At 39.7% G+C, this 14,584-nt stretch overlaps 1 pseudogene; it reads left to right on the forward strand.

Moving 5' to 3' along the window:
- Window positions 1-13,075: 13,075 nt before the first annotated feature.
- LOC124722120 lies at window positions 13,076-13,193 on the forward strand (annotated as a pseudogene).
- Window positions 13,194-14,584: the final 1,391 nt, after the last annotated feature.

Below are 14,584 nucleotides of genomic sequence, written 5' to 3' on the forward strand. Positions count from 1 at the left end.
GGAGACAGGGAGGGTAGAGGTGACAGGGCGTTCTCTATTCAGATTCAAGAACGATGGCGGTTTGCTCAGGTCAGGGATGCCATTGTAGCCGGTTCCAAGCGACACCTGCGTTATGCGCGTACACATACATTGCGATAGAAGAAAGTGTGTGTCCTGCAAATTATGTCTCTCGCGGGCTTGAGTAGAATCTGTCACTTACCACCACCATCATCGATGAAAACCCTCGCAATAAATTGAATATAAAATCGCTAAATAGTTCACTACAATCAAATCTAATGCTCACACTGGCTTCGACATTTCCAGCACAGTCCTCGGAACGCGACTGGACGCTTATTAACTGTCGGATAATGTGTGACGTGCGTTCACAGTACAAACCTGAGCTCAGCCGCTATCGTTCGTGACTCTAACTTTAGTTGTGTCTGAGTCATTCATTCTTCACCCGCTCTATCCTTTTGAAGGATTGAGATTTTCGCATGGATAGCTCGAGGACTGCTAGACCATGGAAAATAACGAGATAAGAAAAGCCACGACAGAGTTCTGCGTCTGCCAGTAATGCGAGACGGGGCAGTGGAACTCGTCCAGTACTCTACGCCAGGAGCGAAATACCGGCCGCAATTCATTTGTTCGTCACGTCTTGTCGAACACTCAGATAAGTTGGGTACGACATTTCTAAACACTGTCAGATTGTTCCAGGACATGACCAATTAATGGGAAGATCTCGCACTAATAGGTCATTACACCGAATGCTGTTACATTGTGTAATCGTTTAAGGAAAACATGAACACTGCCCTTATATGCTTTTCTTTTCCCATTAATACTTGATCACAAGATTGACAACCAAGAACGTGAATAGAGCGTTTACACACGACACAGCGAACAAATGAATCATACGGCAACTATTCTGTATATTGCATTCGGACTGTACGATACTTCGTAGCGACAAACTGAACAATCGACAACGAAGTACGAGCGTAAGTGGAAACCCTCTCTCGTCACACAGTAGCTGTTTTGCGCTGTACTAAAACACAATTTCTAAAGATAAGAAAATGACCGTATCAAGTAGCTGGGTGGGTCAATTCTCCCTGAGGAATACACGTTCTGTCAGTTGCAGATGTATCTGATCCGCTTCCCTACAAGAGAAATTTCCTGTATCTCATACAATGACAATGGGGAGGACGATATAGTAAGTCTTAAGGTTAAAGTCCTGTAAATAATATAATTACAAACTGCCAACAATGTCAGTTGGCGTATTTGCGTTAGCTGAAGGCATCAATGTGTCATCGGGCGAAGGTATTTTCTGTAAACTAAAAGATGCCAAACGAATGTGGTCCTTAAGGGATTCGAATCCCGCTCCTTTCAAGTAAGAGCCCGGTGTCTTAATTACTGCCGCACATCAAATATTTGTGACATGCGACACATTTTACGTCTTTTATACATAGAAACCGCTGGTAACCAAAACAGACGCCAAATCTGGAACTTCTTCCGTAGAAGACGCTACGTACTAGTTGCTGCTTCCTGAGGTACTGATTATTGGTATTGACGATTGGACGATACTGCCAACGATGCATAAAATGCATCATATTCCGAAAAAACTACTTCGCCTAATCGAGCTAGACTGATCAGCATAAATGTAGTTCTACTACATCACAATATTTCGTACCTGCCAAGGACGTAAATTGCCATTCTTATTTGTAGCAATATGTCTCGTCCTATGAGACACTTAGGCATGTAATATTTGCATCAAACTTCTCGCAAAATATCAGGCTATTTTGTGTTGTTCATTTGGCTTGGCACTGATGAGGGAGGAGGGGAAAGGAAAAGTCAAAAACCTGGAAAACAGCGTCAACGAGCTTCTTTGTTTATCCTTTCGGATGCCCACGAAGATGATATTACTTTGGCAGAAGTTAGCAGCTTCGACTCTGGCGTATATATTAATAACTTTATTTTCCGTAAAAGACTTTTGTTTGAAAATGATAGAATAATCAAAGTTTTCACCATTAGAGATAAATCCCCTCCCATCCCATACTACATATGATAGCAAACACTACAAATATATTTGCCATATACATTATAACTGACATAATATCTTTCTTTAGTTAAATTTTTATCTCAGCTTATTTTAAAACAAGGATTTTACGTCCGTTTACGATTTTGATTTGAATATTGCAGTATAAATAATAATCCTAAAGACAGTAAAACAAGAAAACTGAGTTCACACGAATGATTTTTATTATTCCATTAATAGTGTGTTCTGGTCTTCGGTTATTTAGTTTCCCGTCGTTATAACTTGCCTCCATTGGCTCATAAAAGCACAAATTGTAATTGCTTCAGTTTTCTCATATTGCTTATTCCTACAATAATTACATAATATAACTTCATTTCTTGCCATTTTGCTTCAGATGGAAACCAGCTAATTCTTTATAATTGCCTTATTTTTAAAAAATCATAGATGCCAAATTTTCCGTGAAATTTACGTGATAGAATAAGATTTGTAACACTGTGCTTTGCAAGGCACACAACTATCTAGGTTGTGTTTAGGATATGGTGAGGCAGTTGTCTCAACATAAAAACTCATTAATGTGTTAATTTTTATATCGTAAGCAGTCACATGATGCAAAAGTAGTCCGAAAATGTGTGTGAAGAAGATAGACGTTCAATAGATTTAAATGAACATAAAACTACGTGCAACACTTTATTTAATTCAACCAACAGCCTTAACGCCTAAGGAACATAAAATTAAGTAAATTAGCAAATTTCATGTCTGGCTTTTTTTCGACATAAATAAGTGACAATCCTAAAATTACTTCTGAACGTAGTGGAAAACAACTTGTAATGTTAATCGATTTTCTCAATGATGTGATACCGCGCTAAATAAAATGAATTTGTTTATTGAAAATCCAAGATTTTCTAGAGTTCTTGAGGGACCTACAAGGGTAATATTGACTTGTTTATTTTTCATTCATCCACAGGATTGTGTTTGGGATGCAGTGTTTTATATTACAATTAGTATTTTCAATAAACCATACAATCGAAGCGATTAAACGCGAATAAAATGTCCTCCACTTGCAATTCTTACGCTCAATTTAGTTAATTCACTACCACAAGAGTTTCCAGATGTTCATACTACCTCGTTTTTTCCACTTTTGTTACATCCAGTGTTACAGCTCTGCTACTGGAATCTTCTTCCTGGTTCTTCTCCGGCTCCACTGACATTGCCTTTTTCTTCTTAGTTCCTAATTTATCTATTTTTAAACGTTTTTAATCTATCCTCCACCTCCTTCTATTGTTCCCTAGCCTTGCCATATTTGCATATCTACTGCACCTAACATCAATGATAATCGTTTACTAATAATTTATGCTTCTACAACGTCTATGTTTCCAGTCTTAAATTAACTGTTCCTGAATACATTATCAGTTGTCCCAAGCACACGCCCCTTCGTTTGGTATGGGTTTTCGACATAGCTATTTTTGCGTCTGTTTTTCATACACCTGTCAATTTTTTATATTTTGTATTTAATATTTCAAATTTCCTGTGGCACCAACCTTAATTCAGTATTTTCCTTTTTCATCCTCTCCGGAGTTCATAAACTTCCTACATGTTATGTTTCGTAAGTACACTTCCAAAAATATCATCAGCATTCTCTTGACAATGTTCAATAACAGCAGAGTTATTTTTGTGAAGAAAGATTTCTTCGAGTGTTTTAGTCTGCTTCTGACGTCTCCCTCCGCTGGCTATCTTGTGGGGCTTTCTCCCTAGACAGATGAATACTTTAACTTTTTTTAAAGATGTAACTTCTCAATTAATTTCTCTGGAACCATCTGAGCCAAATTTACTTGGTCATGGAAAAAATCACTACACAATTAATATAATACTAACAAAAAGTTAAAACTAAACGAAAAGATTATATGAGAGTGTATACAGATAAATAACACAATGCTGCTGAAGTTTCTAAATTACTGAGCTGAATAAAGATGGTGTACCACAAGGGAGCCATTCAACTTAAATTTGAAAAATCTGGAGTTCGTCTCTCTTCGCTGCTGGAATCTTTCTGGAAATGGAACGTACAGAATAGACTCAGCTTCCTGTGGTGTGCTTAAAACAACTGTGTCCAAGTGCAGACTGTATTTCTGTCCACTGTTCACTGTGTATGAATAAGTCCACTATATTAATCACAACCCCCCCGAGCAAATATACCTATGTGGAATTCCAGTACATTTGAACTGGGCGAAATCTGCGAACAGACAGGGCGGATCGTTCTGTTTGCTCTTCACCAGAGCTCTGTTTGTTTTCCCCTATTCTTTTGTTCAACGAAAGAATGATTAAAGTTCTATTTCTCTACATCAGCTCGTCTGTGCTCTGTCCATCAGTATAAACTGTGTAGTAAGTGTCGCGTAAATTCCACTTGATACCTCATCTTTCATTTCAACCAGAAGCGTTATGTCGTGTGCATTAGCACTGTTAATTGTTCCCTATGTCAGTCTGAAAAATTGGTTTGCGTCCTTCTTAATATAGGCTTGGCTACATCTGACAGACACTTTAATATATGAACTGTGCTCTGTCTAGTCGGCCTGTGTGGCCGAGCGGTTCTAGGCGCTTCAGTCTGGAACTGCGCGACCGCTACGGTCACAGGTTCGAATCCTGCCTTGGGCATGGATGTGTGTGATGTCCTTAGGTTAGTTAGGTTTAAGTAGTTCTAAGTTCAAGGGGACTGATGACCTCAGATGTTCAGTCCAATAGTGCTCAGAGCTATTTTTTTTTTTTTTTTTTTTTTTTTTTTGTGCTCTGTTTAGATATTGTAGACTGCTCGTCTGCTTCTTTACCATGTCTCAATTCTTCTCAAAATTAATAAAATATTATTTTGTGTCTAACATAACCTAACCTTCTTCAATGCGCTGTCTACTTCCACTGATACGAAGAACATATAAATCAATTTTTAACATGTTTTCATTGGATCGCTTTCTTGTCTGTCTGTCTCTCCGGTACAAATTTTGCAGTTGATTTTAAATTAACTTTCCAGTGAGCTAGGGACTTGAAATTTTAAACATAGTTCAGAACTCAATGACAGTGCAATAATGTGGGACTGGGAACGACATGCCTGGAACAGGGGAAGGGCTGCGGCTTAAAACTGGTTGAGAAAGATGCGTAACGCTGAGCACCGCCTGTCGAATTGGAGTTCCTGCACGACGGCTGTGCTTAGCGAGTTGCGTCACAACCCCTACAGACGCAATGTCGTACACCACCTGCTGCAAAAGGTGTCTGCGAAAACTCATTTGATTTATAGCTGCACCTCTGTGGTGCATGAAGCCATTCTGATCAAACTGGGAAGTACAAGTATAATTTACCATCTGGAAAAGCTACTGTAAGACCTCACTACCACCCATGAAGCTGAGGTTGGAGCTTAAACAGCGTGACATAAAACCGTAACTCGGACGCCTGGAGCAATTTAAAACAAATTATGTGTATATGTGACTCATTTGACTACGTTTTTACTAACTTGCTCTCTTGTCCTTCTCTTTGTTCGGTACAAATTCGGTGCAATTGGTTTCTAACAAACTCCCTGATGAACTAGAGACTTGACTCTTTCAACATAGCTCAGAACTGAATGACAATACAATGTTGACTCGCTTTCTTGTCTGCTACGTGGCGGAGAGTACTTCGTGTACTACTGCCATTTTCCCCTTTTCCTGTTTCAGTCGTGAATGGTTCGTGGGAATTACAAATGCTGGAAATCTTCCGTGTGAGCTCAAATCTCTCCAATTATTACCTTTACAGACTTTCCTCGAGCTGTAGGAAAAATGAGTCTATTGTTTGACTCAGGTGAAAGGACACTGAAATAAACCTGAAATTTACCCAACGTGTCTGTTGTACTCTCATCAAGACGTTTAACATAGACAGAAACATTTTACACACATAAGACTAAAAACAGAAATTGAGTACTTATATTAAAAATAAATTTTTAACTTAAAAAGGTTTTCGTTTTATAACGAATTAAAAACTATAAAACAATTTCTCTCTGTCCCATACAGATCCATTACAGATAGTTCGGAAAATTTTGTGATTGTGATTTTTAATAGCTACGAAAATTCTCATAAATTTTATAGCGAAAAACATGGGTCGTACGTAATATAAAATTGAGACATGAAGAATCACCCTCTAACTGTTGTCTTTTTCATGTTTCTAACGTTTTTCGTTAGAAGTCTGACAAGTATTTTCATATTTTTAACAATTCACAATCACAAATTTTCAGAACTATCTGTATGAGATTAGCAATCCGTATGAGGCTAAGGTAAATTATTTTATACTTTATAGTCCGATATAAAAAGGTGCTACTTTAAAAATTATTTTCAGTTAAATAACTATTTATTCGTATTATCGGTTGTAAAATGTAACTTTAGAATTATTTATCAGTTTCCATTTTGCTTCTGAAGTCAAAATGATCTCCTTTCGGTATGCCATAATTTTAATTTCTGTTCTTCTGCTTAAAATCGTTGTGGCCAGACGGTTACAAGCGTGAAATGTCACGTTCATAGCCCAATAGCTGTTGTATGTACACACTCGTTATCTCTTAAGTAATATCATAATCATAAGAAAAATTTTCTTTACTATCTAATTTTTTGGATATCGGATCGAAACACTGCGTTTAATATAACTTTTACAGGTATCTCATCGATTCCTATCGACTTCGTTCTTACACTAATCATTCAATGGTGTGTCGAACTCTGACATTACTATTGGATCACCCGTTTCTTAACATTATCTCCTCCCGTTCTACCAACATGACAGGTACATTTTTTGCGTCCCGCAAACGTTCCGAGTATTATGACTAGGTGTATTCTATTTTTTACGCTCTACGTTTCTTTCAACTGCACATGGATCGATGTTGCGACACGTGCGCAGTGAAATACGAAAATACTACATTCAGATAAATAATTCGAGATCGAGAAGTAAGTAGAAATGAGCACGCTTCTCCGAGAATCAAACATTTCCCCTTTATGGAGAGTGCACTTTAGAAATATATTAAAGTCAAGGGCAATAGTCGCGGTGAGCAGGAGGGACTGGCAAACGAAAGAAAATGACGGTAGAAGCGTCTTCCAACTCTTCCCTACGCACACATATTCCTTTCTAGTCCCCGTAACGACTCAAAAAATCTCATTAAATACAAACACATACACACACATTGTGCCTTTAGTTTACGTCTCTGTATACTCCACTCTCATCGTTTAATCTTTTAGACCATCTGCCTCTGTCTCTTTTTCTCTTTTCTCTCCCTCTCTTTGTGTCTTATTTCTCTGTTCTCATTCTCATGTCTCTCTCTTCTGCCCATCTCTGCCCCCCTCTCTCTCTTACACACACACACACACACACACACACACACACACACACACACACACACACACACACACACACACCTTTTCTCTCTCTCTCTCTCCCTCTCCCTTTCTCCCTCTCTCTCATTTATTCTCCGTCTCCTTCTTCTCTGTAGAAACAAAAAATATCAAGAAAATGCCACCTCACCTAACTTCCCTTCAAAGAAGGTAACATAAAGAATGCATCGATGCTAATATAAACATATTGTATGTTGGTTATACCACATACTGACCATCATGAATGATACATATAAGTGCAATGCGAGAATACACAATAATCTGGTAATTAATTTTTGAAATAATAATACTATCAACAAACTGATCCATTTTCGAAAAGGTTAGCTCGACGGTTTGATAGTTACAGATGACTACAGATATTAAGCTTCTCATCTTTTATAAATCTAAAACCCAAATCCTAAGTAACACTACTCGTCTATGTCACCAACCAACTTCTTTTATTTTTATTTTAAGGCTAATATATTTGTAGCTTATGGTCAGTTAACAATAACTGCTAAATTTCAAAATAATTATGTGTAATTATTTTGCAACTGCAAAACTTTTATCAGTTGGAAAACCAAAATAGATAACATGTGAAAAAAGGAAAAGATCTCAAATAATTCAGCATTCACTCACTGCACAAGTTCCGTATACGTATTTGTAAATACACGCCCACTGACTTTTGTTTGCGAACAATAGTATTTGTTGTGGCATGAGATCTAGTCTGTAGTTATGTGGCTGGCTGGAATGTGAGGTGACTGTGGAAGCCTGTGTGACGCAGGCCGGTGGAGTTCGTGGCTCAGTACGAGTTCGTGGACGTCCGCGAGGCCGGTGAGCCGCTGGCGGGACCGCGCCGGCCTTGCGCGCGGCAGTTCTCCGCCTCGCCGCAAGATGGCCTGCAGGAGCTCTCCACGCCGCTCAACGTCTTTCTGTACGGTCGCGGCGGCGCGCACAACATCAGGTGAGGGACAGTTCTTTCTCCGCCTCGGTATCAAGTACCTTTATTCCTGCGGGAGTAAACGTTGCACTGATGCCTATCGACAGTTTCAACTGAGTACCGTGCAAGCTGCCTGCTAGTAAATTGCTTTCACAATTTAGTTTGTTTGTTTACTTAACCTGACCAGGCAATCGGACTGTTTAATTTGTATTCGCCCGGCCGAATTAGCTTCTATCAACGATTGTGTTCCCTAACCAATACTACCACGATTACACCCGTTATTATGAGCATACTATTTGTTTTTGACTGGGAAAATGTGGAATTATAATACTTCAAATTTCATAACAAGTTTGGAATTTATTACTGAGTATTAGAGCAAGGATTTCTAGCTCTTACATGCACACCGTTGAAATCACAAGTCTACCTTTCATACACCTAAATCCATTCCTAAGTGTTAACCCAGCCCGACAGCCCATTTTGGGGCCCTTACTTTTTTTTGTGTATATCAATGACCTTTCATCAGTAACATTACCAGATGCCAATTTCGTTTTGTTTGCCGATGATACAAACATTGCAATAAATAGCAAATTAAGTGTAGGCTTAGAAAGATCAGCTAATAAAATATTTATAGACATTAATCACTGGTTCCCAGCCAATTCCTTGTCACTAAACTATGAAAAAACACACTACATGCAGTTCAGAACTTGTAAGAGGTGTCCCAAGAGTATATGTCTAACATACGATGACAAGAAGATAGAAGAAGTGGACAGTGTTAAATTCTTGGGATTACAGCTAGATAATAAATTCAACTGGGAGGAGCACACCACAGAACTGCTGAAGCATCTTAACAAATCTCTGTTTGCAATGCGAATTTTGTCAGACATAGGGAATATAAAAATGAAAAAGCTGGCATACTATGCTTACTTTCATTCCATAATGTCATATGGGATAATTTTTTGGGGTAATTCATCAAGCCAAGCTAAAGTTTTCCCGACACAAAAACGTGCAGTAAGAGTTATATGTGGTGTGAACTCAAGAACATCCTGCAGAAGCCTGTTTAGGGAACTAGGGATACTAACTACTGCTTCCCAATATAATTCATCAAGCCAAGCTAAAGTTTTCCCGACACAAAAACGTGCAGTAAGAGTTATATGTGGTGTGAACTCAAGAACATCCTGCAGAAGCCTGTTTAGGGAACTAGGGATACTAACTACTGCTTCCCAATATATTTATTCCTTAATGAAATTTGTCATTAAAAATATATCACTTTTTCAAACGAACAGCTCAATTCATGGAATCAATACTAGAAATAAGAATAATCTTCGCAAGGATTTAAAGTCACTTAGTCCTGTACAAAAAGGTGTGCATTATTCAGGAACACACATTTTCAATAACTTGCCAGCAGCCACAAAAAGCTTAACAACCAATGAAATTCAGTTTAAGAGAAGCCTAAAGAATTTATTGGTGACCAACTCCTTCTACTCCCTTGATGAATTTCTCAGTAAAACCAACTGATTTTTTTTATATATATATATATATATATATATATATATATATAATATAACTTCTGCACCATTTCAGTGCAGTAATGTGTTCATTGTAAATAAGGATTATAGTAGTTGTATTACATGTTTATTACCTTATAACTTTTTAATTTTAATTTTAAATTCAGTGCATTAGCATTTGTAAAATGACTTTCATACAGTGTTCATTAAAAAATGATGATCATTCCACTTGGGACCTGTGGAATGGTACATTAGCTTATTTGTTTTAGTTGTAAATATTTGTCATGTATTGTTGTTTTTCTGACATGTTCCACATCCTGGAGGACTTCCGCACTACGGATCAATTGGAATGAAAGTAAATCTAATCTAATCTAAAACAGCGCTTAACTTCCGTGACCCTACGGGAACCGGTGTTACCACTGCGGCAAGGACGTTGGCTTCATATTTTAAGCTTACAATATTTCTGGTCTAATGATTGATGGTAGCGGAAATAAAATTCCCTAGAAAATACACGATGGATTTTTGTACGAATTTTCATAGTCGGGCGTATAGTGGGAGACTGACTACTAGGGGTGTCAAATCGAGAAACTTGAAGCATAATTTTCTAGAAAAATACTTACTGGCTCGATGAAAATCACAATTTAAAAAACTGAAGTTTCTGATTTGAGGCAAAGTTACACATTGGAATTTGTCTGAATTTTCGAAATCAAACGAATAATCGGAAACAGACAAATGGGGTGTCAAATTGGCTAGCAGGAGGTCTCGTGAAGTAATCAGGGTAAAGAAGAAAAACTTAGTGATTTGAGGGAAAACTAAAATATTTCACAAACTGCTGCTGCTAGGTTTGTGAATGAAATTAATCTTTTCAAGACACAACTATTTTACGCATAAAACGTTGCCTTGGTGTAGAAATTGTGGAGGTCTTTCTTTCATGTTGAAAAAATAAAGTAAATATCAAATTACAGCATAAACTGAAATTCTTTCTCGAAATTTGTGATTAGTTCCTATGGAACGAAACTACTGAGGGCATCGGTCCCTAGGCTTACACACTACTTAACCTAACTTAGATTAACTTACGCTAAGGACAACACACACACCCATGACCGAGGAAGGATTCGAACCTCCGACGGGGGGGAGTCGCGCGCGAACTGTGGCAAGGCGCCTTGACCGCTCGGCTACCTAGCGCGGCACTGAAACCCTTTTGCTTTCTTATGATCTATATACTCTTAACTATAATAGATATTTAAATATATTATATTTCATGATATCTGAACAAAATTTGAAAATGAAACAAATTTGAGATAAATCCGTTGCATGTTTTGTGAAATGATTTGTGTAAAATTAAAAGTTAAAATAAACTAGAGAAACATTTGAGTGAGGTGACACAATAACTGTACGTGATTTTGAGGATCATAAAATGGGCGTCAAATATTTATCTAATACTTTTTTTTTACATACAGTCACACTTTCCGTCTGCACTGTCACTGCTTTCTGCTTCCTATCTTCAATACAATGATCTGACAAAAGTCATGGAATACCTTTCAATATCGTGTCGGATCTCCTTTTGTCCGGTGTAGTGCAGCAACTCGACTTGACATGGACTCAGCAAGTCGTTGGGCGATATAAGTGGCCAAATCATTCTCTCGAATTGCCAAAATGTTGTTTAAACCAATCGAGAACAGCTGGGGCACGATGACATGTGTGGGAACATGAAGTCCATGAATGGCTACAGATGGTTTCCAAGTGGCCGAACGTAACTATTTCCAGTGAATGATCGGCTCAGTTGGACCAGAGTAACCCGCCCATTCCATCTAAACACAGCCCACATCATCACAGAGCCACAACCAGCTAGCACAGTGCCCTGTTGACAATTTGTATCCGTGGCTTCGTGGGGTCTGCAGGACACTCGAACGCTACCATCAGCTCTTACGAACTGAACAGGCCACGGTTTTCCAGCCGTCTAGGGTCCAACCCAAATGGTTACGGTCACTGGAGAGGTGCTGCAGGCGATGTCGTGCTGTTAGCAAAGCTACCCGCGTCGGTCATCTGCGGCCACAGCCCATTAATGCCGAATTTCGCCGCACTGCCATAACGGATACGTTCTTCGTACGTCCTACATTGATTTACGTCTACATCTCCATAGATACCCCGCAAGACACCGTGCGGTGCTTGGTAAAGGGTACCCTGTACCACTATTAGTCATCTCCCTTGCTGTTGTACTCGTAAACAGAGCGAGGGAGAAACGACTGTCTATATGCCTCTGTATGAGCCCTTATTTCTCGTATCTTCGTGGTCCTTAAGCGAAATGTATGTTGGTGGCAGTAGAATGGTTCGGCAGCCAGTTTCAGATGTCAATTCTGTAAATTTTCTCAATAGTGTTTCTCGAAAAGAACGTCGGCAGCCAGTTTCAAATGTCGGTTCTGTAAATTTTCTCAATAGTATTTCTCGAAAAGAACGTCGCCTTCCCTCCAGAAATTTCCATTTGAGTTCTTCGAAGCATCTCCATAACACATAATTGTTGTTCGAGCCTACCGGTAACAAATGTAGCAGCCTGTCTCTGAACTGCTTCAATATCTTCCATCAGTCCTACATGGCACAAATCCCAAACACTCGACCAGTAGTCAAGAACAGTACTCACCAGCATCCTATATGCAGTCCCCTTTACGAGTGAGACACACTTTCCTAAAACTTTCCCAACAAACCATTTGACTTCCCTACCACTCCTCTCTAAGGCTCGTTCCAGTTGATATCGCTTTGTAATATTATGCCCAGAAATTTAAACGATTTGACTGTGTGAAGCAGGACACTGGTGATACTGTATCCGAACGTTACAGGTTTGTTGTTCCTACTCATCTGCGTTTATTTCACTCGGCGTTGTTTGTCTGTTAACACCGACAACTCTACACAAATGCTTCTGCTCTCGGTCGTTAAAGTGGAGACCGTCGACCGTTCCGTTGTGCATGGTGCTCATGTAATACCTGAATTTTTTTTTATTCTCAGCATACTCTTGACAGTGTGGATCCCAGAAGACTGAATTCCCTAACAATTTCCGAAATGGAATGCCCCGAGCGTCTAGCTCCAGCCATCATTCCTAGTTGACAGCCTATTAATTCCGGTCGTACGTAGGAAACTTTTTCACATGAATTAGTACAAACGACAGCTCCGCCGATGCACTGCCCTTTTGTACCTTGTGTATGCGATACTACTGCCATGTGTATGTGTGCATATCGCTCTCCCATGACTTTTGTGACCTTAATGAATATTTAACGGCAACGGCCTTGCCGCAGTGGATACACCGGTTCCCGTGAGATCACCAACGTTAAGCGCTGTCGGGCGTGGTCGGCACTTGGATGGGTGACCATCCAGGCCGCCATGCGCTGTTGCCAATTTTCGGTGTGCGGTCAGCGTCGTGATGCCAGCTGAGGAGCTACTCGACCGAATAGTAGCGGCTTCGGTCAAGAATACCATCATAACGACCGGGAGTGCGGTGTGGTGTCCCCACGCGCCTCCTATCCGCATTCTCCTGCGAGGATGACACGGCGGTCGGATGGTCCCAGTAGGCCACTCGTGACCTGTAGAGGGAGTGCTTTCTTTTTAGTGTATATTTAACGACTTTAACAGAAAGCTGGCAGACTCAGGTTATAACGATCAGGTACTGCACCTGGAGCACCATTATACTTAGTCACGTGATCAAGTTGGTTCGCGGTACGGCCGAGTCTACGGTCGACCTTGCAGAGTAATAATTTGCAGTGACTGAAACTATGCCAAAATACTCCAGACTCTATAAGCAAACTCTTTCATTTCCCAGAGCTTGTCTCGGTACTTCTGTTTTCTCTGGATAAAGTAGACTGAACCACCTCTTGTACTGTTCATTATATACACAACTTGGCGCTACTTTAAGCTCGTAAAAATTCTATTAGTTTAGGTGGGCCGGCCATTGTGGCCGAGTGGTTCTAGGCGCTTCAGTGTGGAACCGCGCGCCCGCTTTGGTATCAGGTTCGAATCCTGCCTCGGGCATGGATGTGTGTGATGTCCTTAGGTTTTTTTTTTTTTTTTTTTTTTTTTTGTCATCAGTCTATTGACTGGTTTGACGCGGTCCGCCACGAATTCCTATCCTGTGCTAGCCTCTTCATCTCAGAGTAGCACTTGCAACCTACGTCCTCAATTATTTGCTTGACGTATTCCAATCTCTGTCTTCCTCTACAGTTTTTGCCCTCTACAGCTCCCTCTAGTACCATGGAAGTCATTCCCTCATGTCTTAGCAGATGACCTATCATCCTGTCCTTTCTCCTTATCAGTGTTTTCCACATATTCCTTTCCTCTCCGATTCTGCGTAGTACCTCCTCATTCCTTACCTTATCAGTCCACCTAATTTTCAACATTCGTCTATAGCACCACATCTCAAACGCTTCGATTCTCTTCTGTTCCGGTTTTCCCACAGTCCATGTTTCACTACCATACAATGCTGTACTTCAGACGTACATCCTCAGAAATTTCTTCCTCAAATTAAGGCCGCTATTTGATATTAGTAGACTTCTATTGGCCAGAAATGCCTTTTTTGCCATAGCGAGTCTGCTTTTGATGTCCTCCTTGCTCCGTCCGTCATTGGTTATTTTACTACCTAGGTAGCAGAATTCCTTAACTTCATTGACTTCCTGACCATCAATCCTGATGTTAAGTTTCTCGCTGTTCTCATTTCTACTACTTCTCATTACCTTCGTCTTTCTCCGATTTACTCTCAAACCATACTGTGTACTCATTAGACTGTTCATTCCGT

This window comes from Schistocerca piceifrons, chromosome 1 (genome assembly GCF_021461385.2).
Source record: "Schistocerca piceifrons isolate TAMUIC-IGC-003096 chromosome 1, iqSchPice1.1, whole genome shotgun sequence".
Lineage (NCBI taxonomy): Eukaryota > Metazoa > Arthropoda > Insecta > Orthoptera > Acrididae > Schistocerca > Schistocerca piceifrons.